The 16,540-nt window shown below is 41.5% G+C and overlaps 1 protein-coding gene across 31 annotated transcripts in view; it reads right to left on the reverse strand.

Annotated features, from left to right (window-relative positions):
- The window catches only part of Celf1 (CUGBP Elav-like family member 1), an 81,785-nt gene that overhangs the window by 44,558 nt on the left and 20,687 nt on the right, over positions 1 to 16,540 (reverse strand). For 7 of the 31 annotated variants that reach the window (XM_021264189.2, XM_087205107.1, XM_087205086.1 and 4 more), the window contains one exon: positions 1,912 to 2,009. The exons of 16 other annotated variants lie outside the window; for them this stretch is intronic. The gene's annotated coding sequence lies outside the window, so the exon portion shown is untranslated. Of the gene's footprint in view, positions 1 to 19; positions 1,841 to 1,911; positions 2,010 to 2,247; positions 15,433 to 16,540 lie in introns of those variants that run through there. 8 more of the 31 variants (XM_021264194.2, XM_087205096.1, XM_087205101.1 and 5 more) reach the window with 6 other exon arrangements.

Here is a 16,540-nt window from a genome sequence, read left to right on the forward strand (position 1 = left end):
CAGTCCTGAAGCATCTTACTTGACAGCTCTGGAGAACAGAAGAGGCGTCTGGAATCTTGTTTCTGGGCTGTGATCGGTCTCCTCTCCAGTCTCACTGGGGGGCCTAACCCCCAACTGCAGACTTTCTCATGCAAGTCAGCTTCACCGCCTCTACCCTTCTCTTCCTCACCCCACCTGCCCCTGCTCTCTCCCCTCAGCGTGCTCATCCCCTCAAAGCTGACAACACATAGCAGCCCTTCCCCAGGGCCAAGCATGTAACTTCCACCCGCTTCTAACTCCTGTCCAAGCAGCCAAGAACCCTGCCTGCACCATCTGCCCCAGCCTCACCCCAAACACATGGGCACTGAAGCAGGATGCTTCCATATGGCCACGTCTCAGGAGGTTTGTCCTGTTCTGCTGAAAGCAGGAAACGTCATTCAATCTCTTTCTGTTCTTAATATTTTAATTCTACAGAGCTAAAAATGACTTTCAGTGGAGACACTGAGACAGGTTATATGTCACAAAGTACAAAAATTACCTCTCTGATTCAGACAATTAGGGGGTATGCTCAGCATAGCCAGATTCACCCCCAAGGATATACAGCCTAAGGACAAATTCTAAATATCTCCTTATATATTATCATGTTTTTTAAAAGTGACCTTAATTATCATGCTTTCATCACTCTCCAACTGTGCCCCTAAAAGAACTTCTCCTATTTAAATACCCACTTAAGCCTGGTGTGGTGGAGAACACCTGTGATCCCAGCACTCAGGAGGCTGAGGCAGGAGGATCACCAGGAGTTCGAGGCCAGCCTGGACTACACAGTGAGAGACCCTGTCTCAAAAAATACTCAAGGCCCGGGGATTTAGCTCAGTGGTTCCGGTGCCTGCCTCGAAAGCGCAAGGTCCTGAGTTCCATCCCCGGTACCAAAAAAAAAACCAAAAATACCCCACTCAAATGATCACCCCATACTGCCTTCAAATTGCTCCTTTAAAAAACAAAAAAACTATTTTACAAAATTAAACTTGTCAGTGCTTTGTTTTTACCAAAAAAAAGTCATGATGAGATCATTACTGGCAGGCTAAATACTTTCAGTAGAGGGTAGCAAGAATGTTTTATCATGGACACTGTGATCACACAGCACAAAAATATGATTTAGACAGGGAAGTAAGAACCATCTCTCTCAAGACTTCCTAAGTCCCAAAAATCTGGCACCACTTTCCCATGACTATATGCTGTCTCACATTCCGTTTCTAGTACTCTCTACTGAGATTACCGAGCCTGCCAGTCATTCCCCACCGTGACTCCTCTAAATGGGGTCCTGCTAGGTGGCCCCGCCCGGCCACCTGCCACTCACAATCCCAGCGCAGCCCTGGGTGGGAGTGGCTGGGGGCTCAAGTGTCCTCACGTAGACTGGAGCTCACAGACCAGGCAAATCATGAGCCCTCCCTTCCCATGCTCACCCAGGAAGCATCTCCCGATGTGCAGTTCAACTCTCAGTGTCTTCTGCTCTCAGTGTCTTCAGTAAACAGTCTAGTACCAGCATAGATGCACTAGCAACTTTTGGGACACTCTCACAAACCTACCTGGCTTGTTCTTTTAAAACCATTTATAAAATAATGTCAGCCGGGTGTGGTGGCGCACCCCTGTAATCCCAGCACTCAGGAGGCTGAAGCAGGAGGATCACCATGAGTTCAAGGGCAGCCTGCACTACACAGTGAGACCATGTCTCAAAAAACCAAAAGAATTAGCATAGGTGATGAAGACCTGCAACCAACATCATAGGCTTTCTCATAAGGAAATCCTAAAATGAAACTTAGAATGATTGGTTATTCAATAATCCCAAATAATACTCCAAGCATGTTAATAAAATTAACAGACAAATATTTACTGCCACGTCTATGATGTATCTCACTCAGACTTGAGTCTTACCTCTGCTTTCTAGTCCCAGTTTTGCCGCTCACTAGCCAGGTAACTTTGGGCAAATTCTTAAACTTCTTTATATCGCTTTTTCCTCATTTAAAAAACAGCTACAAGGGTAGGCAGGAGAGGGGAAGTAAAAAGAATTAAGATGTGTTACGTACATGTACCAACTCCCCCAAAAAGAATGTAATCATTATGTTCTACAAACATATACAACAAAAACCAAAAACCAACTATACAGACCAGGTCTACCTTACAGAATGTTCCTTAGGTTAAGGGATTTACACGTGTCAAGAGCATTTAGAACACTGTTTATTGTGCAGAAAGTGCTTGATAAATACTCACTATTCTTGTAATTTCAGGCACTAAGCTTGAGGTCCATGGAGGAGAGGATGAGTTCTGCAAAAGTCTTCTCTTTTTCTATTTTTTTTGCACAGTACTGAGGATTGTCCCCAGGGCCTTTGTGCTAAGCTACATCCCTTGCCCTTTTTTATCTTGAGAGGGCCTTGCTAATTTGCTAAATTCTCCAGGCTGGGCTTGAACTTGCCATCTTCCTGCCTCAGCCGCCCACAGTGCTGGGACTGCAGGCATGCACCATTATCCATATCCAGCAAGTTTTACTCCTTGATGAGACAACTGTTATCTAACAGGGTACCTGAGGTGATACAGAATATTTCCCATCAGAGAAGGGTAAAGGAGTAGATGAGAAGCCAGGAAGGAGCTGACTGATAAGCCTCCAGGTGGGCCTGTCAGGGTCCAGTACAAGCATCAAGTGCTCTTTGTTAGGAAATACTGAACCACTTGGCAACGAAAATATTTATGTACTTATAAACATTTATTGATTCCCCTCAGGACACCAAAAAAGATTCGCAAAAGTTTTCAAAATATGTTGCACTCGATCCCCAGTACCAAAAAAAAAGTTTTCAAAATAGACACAATGGAAATACAAACTAATAAAATGAGGCCAGGGAAATTATAAATTCTAAAAAAGGTCAAGAACAAAAGAGCTACCATTTATTTTATTTTGTTGTTGTTGTTTAGGACAAGGTCTCACTGTGCAGTTCAGGCTGGCCTTGAACTCACTATGTACCCCAGGCAGACCTAGAACTTGCAGTGATTCTCTGCCACAGCCTCCCAAGTGCTGGAATCACCAGCATGCGCCACCATGACAGAATTGCCATTTATTTTGATCTTCAATGGCAGCCCCTATATAGGGTGTAAAATGATTAACAGCATAAACGGAAAAAATTAGGACAATAAAATGAGATGGCACTAAGAACTGACAAGAAGTGAACCTGTACTGTATAAAGCCTCACTCAACAGTTTTAGAAAGTCATCAAGTGTGGAGGACCCATGAGAGACTCAGTACCAGGCCCCAGGCCCAACACACATATTATTCAATGCCAAGAACGGACAAACTACAGAGCTGTGGATTTAGCTCAGTGGCACTGCACCTGCCTCACAAGTGTAAGGTCCTGAGTTCGATCCCCAGTATCGGGGGAAAAAAAAAGAACAAACGGCAGAGCAGCTTCCTAAGTGATTCAGAGCCACAACCTATTGGCCAGTGACCACACAGAACTCTGCAACCAAACACAGGGCCCTGAAGAAGATGCCTTGGTGACGGTGTTTTTCCAGCATTTAAAGTCCTCTCTTCTTATTCGCCACAGGTGCAAACATGTGCAGAGAACTGTCTCATCCCCACTCAGCTGACAAATTCTATTCCCAACTTGGCATGCTTATGACTCACAGGAGGTAGGGGGAGGAGTAGAAGGAAAGCTGTAAAACAGAGAACTTGACTTTAGACTAAAACTGATCAAGAATGCAAAATTCATGTTTTATTAGAAAATTAGAAAACTAAGAAAGTATCCTTTCAGAACACAGTAACAAATCCAGTACCTTGTGAAAATAGCCTGAAATCTGTCAACATGTCACGTCCCCTACTATTCCTTAAATAGACATGACACCAAAAGGCAACAAGGCCTCTGCAAGGCCAGCCTCGAAACAGCACTCGGAATCAGTGCACACATTACCACAGGCTTGCTGCAGAGCCAAGAAGGACAGAGCATCCTGCAGCTCCTTTCCAGCAAGCAGCTCGGGCAATAGCCCCTACTGCATCCTCTTTCAGAAAGATATGTACTAAATCATTTCTTTTCTTTTCTTTGGTACCGGGAATGGAACTCAGGTCCTTGCGCTTGCAAGGCAGGCAACGGAACTACTGAGCTAAATCCCCGGTCCACTAAATCATTTCTTAGGAGTGCTTCCCATCTTTTTGTATTTATATTTTGTCTGGAAATTTTTGTACCAGGAAAGGAAGTCAATTCCCACCCCTAAAAGCTGATCTTTGTGACCTATTTTACAGAGGAGAGAGGCAGCGAGGCATGGTGGCACAAGCCTGTAATCTCAGCACTTGGGAGGCTGAGGCAGGAGGATCATCATGAGTTTAAGGCCACCCTGGGCTACCTGAATTACACAGCAAAACCCTGTCTCAAAAATAAAAAAAATCTGGGCCAGGTATTTAGCTCAGTGGTTCTGGCGCCTGCCTCGCAAGTGCAAGGTCCTGAGTTTGATCCCCAGTACCAAAAAAAAAAAAAAAAAAAAAATTTTTTAAAGAGGGAAGGATGCTACTACTTCAATGAGGGTATTTGTTAAGGAAGCCAAAGACCATTTCTGACACTACCACTCTGGGATCCTATCCCCCAAGATATTATTTTGTTAAAATAGTACAAATCTCGCTTTTCATCCCATGCCTGAGATTCTCAATCACTGTCTACAATTTGTTCTTTTGGGTACTGGGGATTGAACTCTGGACCTTACACTTGAGAGCCAGGCAGCGGCACCACTGAGCTAAATCCCTGGCCCCTTACAATTTGTAATTGACAGGCTGAAAGGAACCCAAACAGAAAGACAAACAGGTCACATCTTTCCCTGGAAAACCTCAGTCCTCCACAGAAATGTACACAGACAGGCAGATGGACGCACATAAGACACAAACGGTGAGCGATGGCTGCACCCTGAGCAGGTCGGAGGCAGTGTGGGTGCACAGAGCAATGCTGGGCCTTGCTAGTGGGCTGCTCCTGCTATTGCTGTACAGATACAGAAAGCTGCAGAGTGGAACAGCAGCTTCAGCAGAACAGGCTACTCCACGCCCAGAGAGGAGGAGCAGGGGTCTGAACAGCTTTCCCCATACATGGCTGCTGAAAGGGGGCCATTAGTGAAAGCCCAATTAGCTCACACACATGCATTCTGTTCACAGACTCCAGATGGAAAACAGAAACACACTGGCTGGTACTTGAAGGAAGGAACGTCTAAGAGATTCTATTTCAGTCAAGGGACTTCCCAATAATTTCAGTCACTTACACCAAGGATTCCTCAGCCACAGGAAACAGAAAAGACTGCAAAAAATACCAAGTCAGACTCTTACTAGATCAGCAATAGCCATGAGGCTCAATCTGTCATTCAAACCCTAAAATTCTGAGGTCCAAAAAAAAGGTTAGTCCTCATTTGTGTGAATAATTCTGTCACTTGCCTTTTACTGCTTCCAGAAGAAAGGTCTCCTGCTAACTCTCAGGACTGTTTCAGGGTCTGTTTTTCTTCCTCTGGTCATCACAAGTTAAAATAAATTATAACTTTTAAAATACATTTCCCAGTGTGCTGGCTTATATAATCAGAAGCCAAAGGTGTAACTTCCAAAAATTTTACTCAGAACAATACATTCAGATTCATCTCAATGAGAAATATGTAAAAGCTTAATTTCTGACCAGAATGGACTCTTCAAAGGTAGGAAATCAGTTGACTGGCTCAATAGATTCTGTTTTTCAGATTTTACTGGATTAACTGGCTGAGTAGACTGTACTCAGCGTGCACTGCTTGTGTATTTATTCAGTATCACAGGCACTGCAGTATAAATAAAAACCTATTATCACTGACCTCCAATGCCTATCTATACTCTAGTTCCTGGATAAGATTAACACTCGAGATAATAAAGCCTGACGACAGGGGTGAGTGGTAAAGTGTAAGGAACAAACTAGCAATGGTACACACACTGAGAGACAGGACACACACTACAGCCTGCTCCATCGTCCTCCCCGGGGCGCTCCCACCAAGTCCACCTGCACAGGGCCACATTTCTAAGGTCCCTCCATTTCTGAAGTTCTTTGCAATTTCAACTTGAAATGTTTCATGTAACATAGTTTCTGCCTACCTTAGAGAAAATACATTCTAAAGCTATCCACCCTAACATCTCTCCTAGAACACAAGCATTCTTCAATCTCACACATTTCTGCCTAGCCTTCTGAATAAATTTTAAACAACTACTTAAAAATTAAAAATAGGGCTGGGGATTTAGCTCAGTGGTTCCACCGCCTGCCTCACAAGCACAAGGTCCCAAGTTCGATCCCTGGTACCAAAAAAAAAAAAATTAAAAGTAAGCCAGGCATGGTGGTTCATGCCTGTAATTCTAGAACCCTTAGGACATGACTAATTCTCAAAGATGTCTTCAGGTATAGCTGGCTTTCGGGTTTTGAGTCTGTTGCAAGATCCTACCTCTTCAATTTATGGGGGATGAGAAGTTGCTGCCTATTTGCCCTAGCCCCTGGTTCTTTGGCACTGACTTATAGTACTGTTATTTATGAGCCTTAGGCAATCTCTGTCTTGGCATATCAGGATGAACAACAGATTAGAACAACTATGTCACCCTGGCTAAAGTAGTACCATCAGCAATAACCATAGCATCAATACAGCCTAAAAAATGACAAACTGTGGTAACTATTAATTTGCCACCTTTAACCATGTGAACTAGATTTGTAGTTATATACCAAAATCTAAAACAAACCAGAAAACTGTATGCAGTAAATATGCCCTCAGTGTGGCGATTTTACCCTCAGGAGAGAAAATTTCAAAGAGGTTAGGGGAAAAATAGAGAGAAATAGAAGAAAAGGAAGAGATCAGAAGAAAGGCTGGAGGACAAAGGAAGATTATGCAAACTGGGAAATTGATGAAAAACTCAGGAGGGAGAGAGAAGGAAGAAATAAGAACAAGAACAGAACAGAACAAAAATCTAGAAACAATGTTCACACTTATATAAAAACAAGAAGAAACAATCAAGAAAAGAGAAAACAAAAAACAAGAAAAGAAAAAAAAGTCCACTTTGAGGCAAGTCTCTGACATCACTGGTAGACAAATTGGGAAGACTCCAGATCTGTGGGGTTTTTTTGGTACTAGGGATCGAACTCAGGACCTTACACTTGGGAGGCAGGCAACGGCACCACTGAGCTAAATCCCTGGGATCTGTTTTGATTAATCCAAACAAGCCAGCTCTTGGGGTGGTAGATAATCTTAGCAAGCCTACACCTTTAGAGACTGGTTTCTGGCTGTGAGGGTGGAATCCATTTTCAGCCTGCAACACTTGCTTCCTGCCGGCCTGAACTCAGCTCCTTGACCTCCTGCCAACTCAAACTTGGTTCCACCTCACCATGATGGAGCCAGCCTGCAGCTGCTTTAGTTCCAAGCTCAGTTCTGCCTTCTCCAAGATGGCTACTGGACAACTGCCCTCTCCTGAGGACATCTGAACCCGAATAACTGCAGTCTGCTGTGTCCACTGCTCCATTCCACCAATGTGTTTCTCTATGGAGGCCTCTAGGATCCCCAGTAGTCACAGTGCATCTCCAGGCTCGAGTTTCCCTTCCCATACTGTACGTCAGGGCTCAGGGAGAAAGTGCCGCTTGCTGCCTCTTTCTTCTGCTTTGAAGTCTCTCTTCCCTCTCCGCATGGGTGGCCTTCAAGTCTCACTTCAGATCCTTGCTCGTTCCTGGGGACCCACTTGCCTGCCTCTCTTCCTCACACTGCTCTATTCCAGCATCTGGACACCAAATCTCAAGAGGCTGTTTCCCTGCTGTTCACCATTCCACCATCTTCCTGGAAGTCTAGAGGTTTCAGTCCATAGTTGGCTGGCTCCAAGGCAGTGAGGCCTCATGCCTGTAATTCTAACACTCTGGGAGGCTAAGGCAGGAGAATGGAGCCCAGCCTGGGTAATTTAAAGACCTCTCTCAAAATAAAATGTTTAATGGGGATGGGGGTTGCACTGGGGATGTAGCTCACTGGGAAGGCCCTAGGTCCAATGCCTAGCACTGCAGAAACAAATAAATAAATAACATGCCACGTGGGGGACCAAAAATGCTGATGCTGACATATTGTAATCCCTGGTTAGGAAGCACTGCTACATCATGCAGTCATCCAAGGGGCTCCTGAGAAAATAGCATCAACTAGCTCCTCTCCATCAGGGAAACATCTGGTATTTACCTGTGTCCATCCCAAGTTCATGAACTGTAAACACACTAACATTCTAAATACACATTCTCCAGACCAGCCTCCAGCTTAGCTGTGGGCACAGGCAGAGCAAGCTCGGGCTGAGTGTGTCCTGCTCAGTCCGGCTTGCTCCGCTCACTTTCGACCAGGAGACCAAACTGGTGAGGACCACCACTCCCGGTACGCCCACCAGCCTCCAGCTTAGCCAGGCAGGTGCCTGAGACAACACCCCTACCCCAGCTGTACAGCTACTTGGATCCACATTACAGAGGCACAGGGGGCATAAAGGCCATTGTCCTGAGCTGCAGAAGTGAACAGAGAGAGGGCCTCTCTCAGGATCCCTGATGAAAACTGAAGCCCACTGGAAAAGTGAAGAGAATCTCTGCAATAAAGGCACACCAGACCACTGTGCTTGGTAAGTTGAAGGCATCACCTTCCACTGGAACCTGGACTCTCTTCAGGGAAAAGGGGAGCTGGAACCTTCAGTAGAACCTGGCAGGAGTCAACCCTGCAGGGGTCAGGGAGCTCAACTTGGGACTTGCAGCCACAAATCTGCCTGAATCTCAACATTCTGTGACTGGCTTGCTGAGACTCACTGACTTAGAGCTGCACACTGCTGCCCACGTTGTCTACTGTGACAGCAGAGACATACCCTGAAGGAGGCCCTTCATTTTGATTTTTTGTTATTTTCAAAATTACCACTATTTTTTTTTTTGCTCTTATTTTTTATTTTTACTTATTTGGTACTGTTTTAAAATTTTTATTTTTGGGTGGGGATTTAGCTCAGTGGTTCTGGTGCCTGCCTCGCAAGCACAAGGTCCTGAGTTCAATCCCCAGTACCAAAAAAAAAAATTTTTCTTTTTCTCTTTTTTCTTTTTCTCTTTTCTTTCTCTCTCTCTCTGCCTCGCTCCCTTGCTGTCCCACATTGTTCTTCATCTCCCTTTGTGTTCCTTTCTGCCTGTAATTTGTATTTCCTTTTTATCTTTCTTTTCTTCTCTTTCCTTCTCTTGCCTGTGCCCTCTGGCCTCACTGCTAACCTTCCCCTATCCTTCTACTTACCTATTCCTCTGTCCCTAATGCCTTCTAACTCCCCATCTTGAAGGGTAAAGTTGCTATATTGAAGAGTTTATTCACTATAAACCTATGTTGGGTTGGTCCTCGATTTTGATTTAATTCACAGTTAAAGCTGATAGATTAATAACTACCACAAATTCTCATTTTCTAAGAGGTACTTGATGCTACTGTGTTGCTGATTGTATCACTTGGGCTAAAGTGTTGTGATTGATCTAATCATTCATCTTTCCTGGTATAATGAAAATGAGACAGCCTCAGAGCCATCAGAGACTCAAAACCTAAAGACCAGCTATATCTGGAAGACAACGCTGAGAAGCAATCATTCCATAAGGGTTGTAAATACATCAACAAAGATACTTACAATAAACAACTTCAAAGTATCAACCCAGGAATTAAACCATGGACAGTACCAAAAACAAAAATGAGAAGACATTTAAGCAAGGCACAAACTCAGACTTCCACCCCACAAAAGGCAAATTCTGGGGGAAACAAGGTGGAAAAGTCTTGATAATCAACCACCTGGACACCCTGAACTGATAGCACAGGAAGTAACAAAACAGATGAATGAAGAGCTGGGGATTTAGCTCAGTGGTTCTGTAGCCTGCCTTGCAAGCCCAAGGTCCAGAGTTCGATTCCCAGTACCAAAAAAAATTTAAAAAACAGATGAATAAGGCTCTAGAAAAATTCAAAGCAGAAATCACCTCCCAGATATCCACAGAGATGGTGAGCAGAATGAAAGATATGATTAGAGGTTCCAAAACAGAAACAGATAAAACAATAGATGACCTCAGAAACATGCTGGAAGCCAGGAATGCCCAGCATAAGAAAGAAATGGAAACCATGATCGCCCAACATAAAAAAGAAATGGAATCCATGAAACAGACTCAAACAGGTATTCAGGAGATTAAAAACTCCATTGAAAGCATGTAGAGCAGATTAAGGGAATCTGAAGATAGAATATCAGATATAGAAGACAGGACTGCAGTTAAGTACCATGAAAACAGAGATCTCTTCAAAATAGTAAGGGACCACGAGAAATCAATCCAGCAGCTACTAGATGATGCAAAGAAGAATAACATAAGACTGACAGGAGTCCACGAAAAAACAGGAGAAAGTACAATTGATATAAAAAAAAAAAACTGTTCACAGAAGTAACAGTAGAAAACTTCCCAGACAGAGGTGGAGAACTGGACATACAGATAAGTGAGGCATATAGAACTCCAACTAACAATGATCAAAAAAAAATCTACACATAGACATATAATAGTCAAGATCCCAGAAACCCAGCAAAACAAAATCCTACAGGCAGTTAGAGAAAAGAAACGAATCACCTACAAAGGAAACCCCATCAGAATCACAGCAGACTTCTCAACACAAACCCTCAAATCAAAGAGAGCCTGGTGTGAAGTATTTCAAGCCCTAAAAGAAAATAACTTCCAACCTAAACTATTGTATCCTGCAAAATTATCTTTCAAAGTCAATGGGGAAATTAGATACTTTCATGACAAAGAACACCTGAGAAATTTCATGAACACCAAACCAGCACTCCAAACAATTCTAAGCAATATCCTAGAAAAAGACAATGAAGATCACAACTCCATGAGGCCCAAAAGAGGGAAGCCACCAGGCAAGGTAAGAAACTAAAGGGAAAGTGGGGGAAAGATAAGAAAGAAAAGAGCCAACAACAGCAAAACATCATGGCAAGGATGGATTAATATCTATCAATTATAACTCTCAATGTTAATGACCTCAATTCACCAATCAAAAGAAATAGACTAACAGAATGGATTAAGAAGCAAAATCCAGCAATATGCTGTATACAAGAAACACTCCTGGGCCAGGGATTTAGCTCAGTGGCTCAGCTGCCTTGCAAGCACAAGGTCCCGAGTTTGATCCCCGGTACCAAAAAAAAAAAAAAAAAGAAACACACCTAACTCAAAAAGAAATTCATAGACTGAAAGTAAAAGGATGGAAAACAGTTTTCCATGCAACAGGAACCCAGAAAAAAGCAGGGGTAGCAATCTTATTTGCTGACAAAGTAGATTTCAAACCAAAACTAATTAAGAGAGACAAAGATGGTCACTACATCCTTATGAAGGGAACAATCCAAGAGGAAGAGATGACAATCATAAATATATATGCACCAAATACAAATACCCCCAACTATACAAAACAAATATTAATGGACATGAAAAATCAAATAACCACTAATGTAATTGTAGTCGGGGACTTCAAAAACGACTATCACAAACAGACAGATCATCTAGACAAAAAATTAACAACGAAATTCTAGAACTGAACCAAGCTATTGAACAAATGGACTTCATGCATGTTTACAGAGTGTTCCCCCACACACACAAAATCAGAATACACATTCTTTTCGGCTGCACATGCATCATTCTCCAAAATAGAGAACATGCTAGCTCATAAGACATGTCTAAGAAAATGTAAAAGAATTGAAGTTACCCCCTGTATGTTATCAGACCATAGTGCAATAAAACTGGAGGTCAATAACATAAGAACTGCAAAACTTCCATGAACACATGGAAATTGAATAACACCCTCCTGAAAAACCAATGGGTCACAGAGGAAATTAAAGAAGAAATTAGACAGTTTCTACAAGTAAATGACAATGACAGTACAACATTCAGGAATCTATGGGATACAATGAAAGCAGTTCTATGTGGGAAATTCATAGCAGTGAATGCCCATATTAGGACAACAGAGAGAACTCAGTTAAATAACCTAATGCCAAACCTCAAGCTCCTAGAAAAAGAAGAGCGTAACAAACCCAAAGCTTGTACAAGAGAGGAAATTATAAAGATTAGAGCAGAAATCAATGCAATGGAGACTAAGAGAGTGATACAAAAAATTAATGAATCAAAGAGTTGGTTTTTTGAAAGAATAAATAAAATCGATAAACCTTTAGCCAACCTTATCCAAAAAAGGAAAGAAACGGCCCAAATCCATGCAATTAAGAACGAAAAAGGTGAAGTGACAACAGACCCAGCAGAAATCCAGAGGATTAATACCTACTTCGAGAACCTGTACTCTAATAAAATGGAAAACACAGAAGAAATGGACAGATTCCTAGATACATACGAATTGCCAAAGTTAAATGAAGAAGATACAGAAATTCTAAACACCCCAATTACAATAAGTGAAATTGAAAATGTAATAAAAAATTTACCAACAAAAAAAAGCCCAGGTCCTGATGGCTTCACTGCTGAATTCTACAAGACATTTAGAGAACTATCACCATTACTCTTTAAACTCATCAAGGAAATTGAAAGGGAAGCAAAGCTTCCAAATTCATTCCTGGAAGCAAGTGTTACTTTGATTCCAAAACCAGGGAAAGACCCAACCCAAAAACAGAACTACAGACCAATCTCCCTAATGAACATAAATGCAAAAATCCTCAACAAGATACTGGGAAACAGAATACAGAGGGTCATCAAGAAGATCAAACACCCTGACCAAGTCCAATTTATCACAGGGATGCAAGGATGGTTCAACATTTGTAAATCAATAAATGTAATAGACTGTATTAACAGAGTCGAGGACAAAAGCCATATGATCATCTCAATAGACGCAGAAAAAGCATTCGACAAAATCCAGCACCCATTCATGATAAAAACCCTACAGAAAATTGGAATAGAAGGTCTTTATCTTAACCTGATTAAAGCTATCTATGAAAAGCCAACAGCCAACATCATATTAAATGGTCAAAAACTGAAAACTCACAAGCTAAAATCAGGAACAAGACAAGGATGTCCACTATCACCACTCCTGTTCAATATTGTTCTGGAAACATTAGCCACAGCAATTAGAAAAGAGAAAGAAATAAAAGGAATAAAGATAGGAAAGGAAGAATTTAAACTGTCATTATTTGCTGATGATATGATACTTTACAAAGAAGACCCAAAATACTCTGCCAAAAGACTTCTAGATGTAATTGACAGATTCAGTAGAGTAGCTGGATATAAAGTCAATACTCAAAGAACAATTGCCTTCTTATACACAAATAGCAGACTCACTGAGAGAGAGATTCGGGAAACAATTCCTTTTACCACAACCATCCAAAAAAAAGAAGTATCTAGGAATCAACCTCACAAAGGAAGCAAAAGACCTCTACACTGAAAACTACAGCACTCTGAAAAAGGAGACTGAGGAGGATATAAGAAAATGGAAAGACATCCCCTGTTCCTGGGTAGGAAGAACCAATATAGTAAAAATGGCCATACTTCCAAAAATACTATATAGATTTAATGCAATGACAATTGAAATTCCAAACATATACTTTACAGAACTAGAGAAAACAATCCAAAAATTCATTTGGAACCAGAAGAGACCTAGAATAGCAAAAAGCAATTCTAGGCAACAGAGACATGACAGGGGGTATCACAATCCCCAACTTGAAACTATACTACAAAGCCACTGTGATAAAAACAGCACGGCACTGGCAAAGAACCCAACTTGAGGACCAGTTGAACAGATTAGAAGATGTAGAAACAACTCCAGACATACTCAGCTACCTCATCTTTGACAAAGGAGCCAACCATCCTCACTGGAGAAAAGACAGCCTCTTTCATAAATGGTGGTGGAAAAACTGGATTTCAACCTGCCAAAGATCAAAACTAGACCCCTATCTTTCTCCAAGCACTAAACTAAAATCGAAGTGGATTAAAGATCGAAATATGAAAACACAAACACTAAACTTGCTGGAAGATAAGTTAGGTAGAACTCTTGAAGACACTGGCATAGGAAAAGACTTCATGAACAAAACCTTAGTAGCACAGGAACTAGCAGAAAGAATCAACAACTAGGATCTCATCTTATTAAAAAGCTTCTGCACTGCAAGAGAAACCACCAACAGAGCTAAGAGACAACCTACAACATGGGAAAAATTTTTTAGCAGCTGTACCTCAAAGGTCTACTATAAGAAAAAATGTTCAACATCACTGGTAATTTGAGAGATGCAAATGAAAACAACACTGAGATTCCACCTCACCCCAGAAAGAATGACTATCAAGAAATCAACCAATAACAAATGCTGTCGGGGGAGTGGGGAGAAAGGAACCCTTCTTCATTGTTGGTGGGAGTGCAGACTGGTGCAACCATTGTGGAAATCAGTATGGACATACCTCGAAGAACTACGGCTAAAGGTCTCATTTGACCCAGCTATTCCCCCGCTGGGTATCTTCCCCAAAGAATTAAAAGAATCATACCACAGCTATATATGTGCACCCATGTTTATAGTGGCACAGTTACAGTTTGTAATAGCTAAAGGCTGGAAACAGCCAAAGTGCCCATCAACTGGAAACTGGATAAAGAAGATGTGCTTTTTTAATAAAATGGAGTACTCCTCAGCCATAAAGAATGAGAAACTAGAGACATTTATAGCTAAATGGATGCATATTGAAGCCATACTCTTAAGTGAAATAAATAGGACACACATGTGTAAATACCAAATAGTTTCTCTAGTGTGAGAAACGGAAAGTGTAAATAAGGATTAAAATGAATAACTGATACTTTGAAATATTAAAAGGCCCAAAGGTGTAGGGGAGGTGGGAGGGGAAGGGGAAAGGAAAGAAGAGAAAGGAAAAATTATGAGAAAAACAAAAATGGAAACGAAATCTATGTAAGTAGGGCAGGGTGGAGGGGGTAAAGGGCGCACAGGTAATGGGGAAAAAATAAGAACCAAGATTCATCATGTTACAGGTACAAGCACCCAATGATAAATGTAAACATATTGTATACCTAAAATGTACCAATAAAAGAATTTTTTAAAATAAATAAATAAATAAATACACATTCTCCCTAAAACTTTCCAAAACAAATTCTTAAGATATAAGAGGCCCGGGTATTTAGCTCAATGGTTCCAGTGCCTGCCTCACAAGTGCAAGGTCCTGAGTTCGATCCCCGATACCAAAAACACAAAACAAAACAAGTGGTCTACCTAAGGATTTATTTAATATATTTTATTGGCAAAATAATCTTTTGAAATTTTCTTGTCTACAAGATGTATACATGATGCTAAATGACAGCAAATTTAAAAATCAATCTCACTATCCAGACCTCTTGGCATAAAGCAGAGCCCTGAAAAACATACAGCAGAATTCCAGCATCAGAAGCACATTCGTGTCCCACAAAAGAAGACACACAAGTGTTCAACATGTTACTAAAAATCTCTTGCTGAGTATGGTGGTGCATGCCTGTAATACCTCAGGAAGCTGAGGTAGGAGGATCACTGTGAGTTGGAGCTCAGGTTAGGCTACACAGTGAGTTCAAGGCCAGTCTGAACTACATAGTTTGATGTTGAATCAATCAATATTGAAAAAATAAACATCTTAAATCACCAGCACAGGTGTGTGTGTGTGGGGGGGTCCTTAAGTATGTATGTGGCTTAGGTATTTCATTTTTAAAGAATACAAACAGCCTTGATTTCTCAAACAGGGGCTTACTGTACATTAGTGTGTTACTTTTCATTTAAAATAAACAGAGCACAGGGCCGAGGATTTCGCTCAGTGGTTCCACCGCCTGCCTTGAAAGCACAAGGTCCCAAGTTCGATCCCTGGTATGAAATAAATAAATAAAATAAACCAAGCAAAAATAAACTAATTAATTAAATTAAATAAACCAAGCAGGGCTGGGGATGTAGCTCAGTGGCACCATGCCTGCCTGGCAAGTGCGAGGTCCTGAGTTTGATCCCTGGTAGAAAAAAAAAAAAAAAAGGAGGGGAGGGGGGAGGAAAAGGAAAAAGAAATGAAAGGAAACCACTCATAAAATAAACCAAGCCAAAAAAATAAAAAAGAAAATAAGTAAAATAAAATAAAATAAACCAAGCACTGGGCGTGGTGGCACACACCTGTAAATCCCAGCCTTTGGGAGGTGTCCCAGGATTTGAGCCCAGCCTGGGCTATATAATGAGTTCAAGGCCAGCCTCAACTACATAGTGAGACCCTGTCTTAGAAAACTAAATAAATAAATAAACCAAGCACAGTGAGTCACACCTGTAATCCCAGCATGTGAGAAGCTGAGGCAGGAGGAGGAAGAATTTAATGCCCAGCCCGGGCAACTTTGTGAGACCCTGTCTCAAAATATAAAAATAAAGGGCTAGGGGTATATATCAGAGGGTAGAGTCCCCCTGGGTTCCATCCCCACTACTACAATAGCAATAATAATTAGCCTGAAGAATTATTTAAAATAATGTATTCCAACTGAAGCTAAAGATTTTAGATCATAGAACAATTAACTTTAT

Source organism: Heterocephalus glaber, unplaced genomic scaffold, assembly GCF_053883595.1.
Source record: "Heterocephalus glaber isolate CG9 unplaced genomic scaffold, H.glaber_assembly_v1.0 deba00000594, whole genome shotgun sequence".
Classification (NCBI taxonomy): Eukaryota; Metazoa; Chordata; class Mammalia; order Rodentia; family Bathyergidae; genus Heterocephalus; species Heterocephalus glaber.